Source organism: Orycteropus afer, unplaced genomic scaffold, assembly GCF_000298275.1.
Source record: "Orycteropus afer afer isolate SDZICR_OR568_19922 unplaced genomic scaffold, OryAfe1.0 scaffold00171, whole genome shotgun sequence".
NCBI classification, from domain to species: domain Eukaryota; kingdom Metazoa; phylum Chordata; class Mammalia; order Tubulidentata; family Orycteropodidae; genus Orycteropus; species Orycteropus afer.
The window spans coordinates 6,466,443-6,472,674 of NW_006921758.1; positions in this window are offsets into that span (position 1 = coordinate 6,466,443).

Below are 6,232 nucleotides of genomic sequence, written 5' to 3' on the forward strand. Positions count from 1 at the left end.
ATATATTTATGTATATATATATCTTCATAATCCTAATAAACACCTATGTTTCTGGCTTATTATGTACTGTACTGTACTTTCTTTCTAAAAAGTTTACCATACAACAGTGCATGGTTCAACTTGCATGACAGCAGCACCTGATGTCATGTATCGCACGTCTCTTTAATGTTTTAGCAAATATCTCTCTGTTTAACTTTCTTTCAAAAATATTACTGTGAAGTGCATCATGGCTCCCAAATGTAACTAAACAAGTGCTAGTGATAGCAGCAGCAAGAGGCAAAGAACTATCAATCTGAGTAAAACAAAAGTTTATTAAACAACAGAAAGGTAGTAAATCAGTGAATGCTTTTGTTTATGATTTATGCATATTGCACTTAACAATCACAATAATCTTCAAAAAAAAAAAAAAACATCTTCAAGCTGTTAAAGGATGGCTGCTACTAAAAGCTACAAGGATAGCACAACTGCAAGAGAGATCTATATCAGATAAGGATAAACTGCTAATGATGTGGATTAAGTATCAAACACAAAAATGCACCCCTCTTAGCACCTTGATGATCACTACTAAATCATGAAGCTTATTCAAGATGCTTAAAGAAAAAGCAGGACCAGACCACAACATGGTTTTCCCACAATGTCCAAATTATATTATATCCTATTTCACAGAACATATTATAGATAAGTGATGTATGACTGTACTAAATCATTATATATTACTCAGTATTAGTAGCAATACTAGAGGATCAACCTTATAATTGGAGACTTTACTTTTTTTTTTTTTTCCTATTCACAGTACATTGTAATTACCCCAATTTCTTTTTCCAAAGTGGAAATAGGTTGGCCATATTAATTAGTGTGAACAGAATTTTTAAAGTAGGAAAAAATATATACATATTATGCATTTAAAATGGAATAAATATATTATTTTAAAAGTTTTACAGATACACATATATGTATTAATATCTATATACTATTACCCAAGATAATGACAGCAAAATTTATAAACTAAAAATGTCAGATATATGTTGGAGGATAAAATAGAGTTCACAGGAAAAAAAGGTAAGGTAATCTCTTATACTAAGTAAGCATCATCTGTCAGACAGGGAGACTTGAGCAGTGAACATGACGGGAGTCTCCAAGGATAAACAAGGCAGCCAGGACTTATCTGAGGTGGACAGCCAAGAATTAGGCCAAACAATCTAGTATTCTTGTAATGACTATACCCCAGTTCACCCTAAAAATTGAACAAGTCTTTCCAAAATGGAAGATTTTCACTTCCAAAATCCTTAGGTGTACTCCTATTTTAAGAGCATCTATATACTTTACTATTAAGCTTCATAACTTAATAGTTAAAAGATCCTGACATCAGAATGTCTAGTTCTGAACTTCATTTACTAAAAATGTAACTAAGTGGATAAGTCATTACATTGTAAGTCTCATTTACTTTGTTCACCTCTAAAATGGAAAACATAAAATTATATACCTTATAGGATGGTGATGAGAAGGACAATGAATACATAAAAGCCACAGGCACATTAGGTGGTATGTGATGAGCTTTCAAAAAAATGTTCTCTCTTAGCTGTAGCTATAGGCACAAAGAGTTAGAATTGTAGCATCATATATATGGCATCTCTTTCTTAATCAGCAGAAGTAAGCCAAGAGTCAGAAGAGAGCTTATCACCCTCTTTCTTCCCTTTTCTACCGCCTTTTTTCATTTTCTGAGTTTATAAAGGTAAGGGGAAGTGCAATGTAGTAAATTACATAGTATGGCTTTTTTAGCCATAGTCATTGTAAACTCCATGGTAGATTCTGCTGTGAGCAACTGAGTAGCTCCTGACTGTTAAAGTTATCCACCTGGGGTGTTTCTGTTGGAAAAGTAGGAAGCAATCGTTTGGGAAGTTCACTCTCTCTCAGGTGTGTAGGACTCTGATGTTGGGATTAGTTGGTTTTAGCCACTCTGCCAGGCTCAAAAGGAGCCCTCCTAGAGGCAGAGAGGGTCTCTCTGACTACCAGCTGAGAAAGACATGCTGCTGAAAAAGACATGCTGCTGAGAGAATAACATGAGAGACACACTGCTAAGAGAGAAATGCAAGAGACTTGCACCACTGAGAGAGATGTGCTGAGAGAGACTGAGAGAGATGGTCAGCTGCCGAGAGAGACAGCTGGCTGCTGAGTGAGATGGTCAGCTGTGACAGATTGAGCGTGTTCCTGAAATTGAATTGTAGCCTGTTGCTTCCCTAATAAACCCCATAATCTGTGAGTTCTGTGTGGTCCCTACAGTGAACTATCAAACCCAGCAGAGAGGTGGTGGGTGCTGCGGGAGGAATGCCTGGTATCAAGGATGGCAAGAGAAATGGAGGGTGGAGGCATGTCTGGCCTCACAAGAACAGGCCTTGGGCTGCTGATGGTGATTCTGCCCTCCTCTTTTGTGGTTAGAGGAGTTCAGAAGATGCCGCCTCCTTGCCCCGTTAGCAGAAAGAGAAAAAATAATAAATATCATTTTCAAAAAAGTACCATTTCTTTTGGTCTCACTTAGGCTCTAAAGAGCATTGGATCAAAAGAATCTGCTATAAGAAAAGTTAAGAAAATTTAATTAGGGATTTGAAATTTATTTGTGAAAATGCCGTCAATTTCCTTTTAGCCTGTCAAGAAACGTATACTGAGGATCTAAAAGATTCCAGGCACCATTAGGATACAAACAGAAAAACAGAGATAATTCTCCTAAAGATACAGACTCAGGAATAATTATAACAGCAAAGGGTAATTATTTCATTAGTGAATTATACAAAATATGGTGGAATCACAGGGAGAGAAGCTCCCAAGTCTGTCTGGGAAAAGAAAAATGGCCTCACAGAAGTCCACCACCTGTCCGCCAGTTTGTTTGACTGTGGTGGCTTGTATGGTGTGGTGATGCTGGAAGCTATGCCACCAGTATTTCATAGAACAGAAGAGTCTTTACCATGGTGGACAAGTTTCAGCACAACTTACAGACTAGGACAAGCTAGGAAGAATGTCCTGGTAATCTACTTCCAAAAATTCGCTAGTAAAAACCTTATGAATTACAACAAGAACACTGTCCAACTCGCTTGATTTGGACGTGTTTATCAGGGAGGATCTATTGCTAGAGAACGATGTCATGTTTCGTGAAGTGGAGGGCCAGTGAGGGTCTGGGAGAGTCACAATGAGGTGGACTGGCACCATAGCCACAAAAAAATAAAAAACACAAAAATATCAACACGGTTATCACAAGGATGTTGCAGGACCTGACAACGTTATATTCTGTTGTACGTAAGTTTACCATAGTTGATGTTGATATGAGGACATTTCTCTCTCTCTCTCTCTGTCTCTCTCTCTCTCTCTCTCTCTCTCTCTCATGTAAACACACATAAACACACAAGTATGGGTTTCTCAGGGAAGTAATCAGAGAAAGACAATTCCAGGGAGAAAATCAAGACTACTCAAAGGCATAGAGGTTAAAAATGACAATGTGTTACAGGAATTATACATTTATTGTAGTAAAAGTTTGTATTGGGGAAGAGCTAGAACATAAGTCAGAGCAGACAAGGAGGGACCAGGCCACAAATGTAATTTCATATTATGTAAAGTAGTAGAAAAATAAAGGACATCAGTTTTACGTATTACAAAGATAATTTTGGTGACAGAGTGACTGATTGAAGAAAATGCAAGGGTATCAAAGAGACAAATGCAAGAGTTTAATGAAAAGATAATGTGAATGTGAACAAGGGCAGGAGTAGTAGAGATGGAACAAGGAGGCATAAGAAAGGTATTGAAAAGAGTAAAAAAAAATTGGATGAATGTCACAAGTGGTAGAAATAGTTAATTTTGCGAGATTGATAAATCAATCAGAATATTATTGGTAATGAACTGAGACATAGCTCCCAGTGACAGATTTGTTGTTGCTGTTGTTATGGGCCGTGGAGTCGGACCCAACTCATAGCGACCCCTCCTTGGGTTTCCGAGGCAGTATCACTACGGAAGTAGATTGCCCCATCTTCCTTCCGAGGAGTGGCTGGTGGGTTTGAACCGCCTTGATAATTTGAAAAAGTCATTTGTATTCTCTATTCCCTAGATTCCTTGCCTGTAAAATGAAGGGACTAGATTAAAGCAAAACTTCCAAATTTAGTTAAAGTAGAAATCTTGTTTGAATGAAATAGTAACCAGGAAACGAACAGGTAAAACAGGAATAAGTTCATCATTTTAAAGGGTTGTAATTTGTTTGTAGAACCAATCTTCCAAAGTCCTTCTGATACTTGTTCTATGGCTAAGGAAATTTCTTCTGGCTGAAGAGAAATTAAATCATATGAAAATCTAAATTCTCATGAAACAATAAAAATGTGTTGTTGTTGTTGTGTACCATCAAAATGAATTTCATCTTACAGTGACCCCATGTAGGTCTCTTAGGCTAGAATCTTTACAGGAGCAAATTGTTAGGTCTTTCTTCTGCAGAGCTGCTATGTGGGTTTGAACTGCCACCTTTCAGTTAGCAGCCAAGCACTTAACTGTTGCAGCACCACTCAATGCCGTTGAGTCAGATCTGACTTATAGTGACTTCTCCTTGGGTTTCTGAGGTGGTATCACTATGGAAGTAGATCGCCCAACCTTCCTTCCAAGGAGTAGCTGGTGGGTTTGAACTGCTAGCCTTTTGGTCAGCAGTCAAATTCCTTAGGCACTACACTGATATAATTATAGAAGATTTTTTTTTTCCTTTTAATTCATTAAAAATATATATGATGTTTGTCTTAGTTTCTTTCCTAGGACTGCCATAATCAAACCCCACAAAGTGGGTGGCTTAAAGAATATTTATTTTCTCACAATTCTGGAGGCTGGAAGTCCAGATTTAGGCTATTGACCATGTAAATACTTTCCAAGGGATCTGAGAGAATCAGATCCCTTGGAAGGATCAGAGAGAAGACTGCTTTGTGTCTTTCTCCTAGCTTCTGGTTTCTGTAGACAATTTGCCATACTTTTGCTGCTTGTAGATGGATGTTTATATGTTGCCTTCCCCACCACCAGGTGTAACTCTTTTTCCTTGTCTGTCATTCTATTTTATAAAACACCAGACAGAAGAGATTAGGATTAGGACCCATCCTATTCTGGTACAATTTAATTAATTACAGATAATATCTGCAAAGAAAAATCCTATTTTCAAACAAGGTCACATTCACAGGTACAGGAGTTAGGACTTCAACATATCTTCTTAGGAGACACAATTCAATCCATAATACTGTTTAAAGCCAAAGTTACAAAACTGTCTAACTATATTTATAATGGATTCAAATGCAATACACATGACAATTACAACATAAAAGATGGCAGTGGAGGGAGGAGAGAGTTAACATACACAGTTGTAGAGTTCTTATGTTCTGTGTTGTTGTTGTTGTTATGTGCCCTCAAGTTGGACCCAACTCATAGCGACCTTTCCTTGGGTTTCCAAGGCAGTATCACTACAGAAGTACATTTCCCCATCTTCCATCTCAGTAGTGGCTGGTGGGTTTGAACCGCCAGGTGCCTTAGGCATTACGCTACCAGAGCTCCCATGTTTTGTGTAAAGCCGTACAATCTGAACTCTAAGCACACTGTAGAAGTTAAGGATGTATGATGTAATTTTAGAAAAACCACTAAAAATTGATAATGCAGAGATATATGGATATATAGCTAAAAAGTCGTAGAGATATATGGAATTTCAGAAATATTCTAATAATGCTAAAGTAAGTAGGAAAGGAGCAAGAGTACAATAAAAAGAGAGGGCAAACATAAAAAACAGTTATAATATGGCAGATACGAATCCATTTATATCAGTAAATAATAATTAAATATTTAATAACTAAACAATCTGAATAAAAGGAAAAGGTTTTCAAAATGGATACAAAAGGAAGACTAAATTATATGCTGTCCATGAAAGACACTTTAAAGAGATAAAATGAGATGAAATGGATGGAAAAATACATATCAAGCAAAAATACATACAAGCATAGGTTCCAGCAAGATGGCGGACTAGGCAGAAGGATTGCACAGACCCTCTTCAACAAAGAAAAGGGAACCCAATTAACACAGACACAGAAGATAATCTTGGACCCTTGAGCCTTGAAGGAAAGGATGCAGAATTGGACTAAACCCAACTAGCAGAAGAATTTGCGTGAAAATACCAAAAAAAGGAGACCTACGGAGCTGTGGTCTGACAGCGAACTGAGTGACCCTGACAGTACAGGCG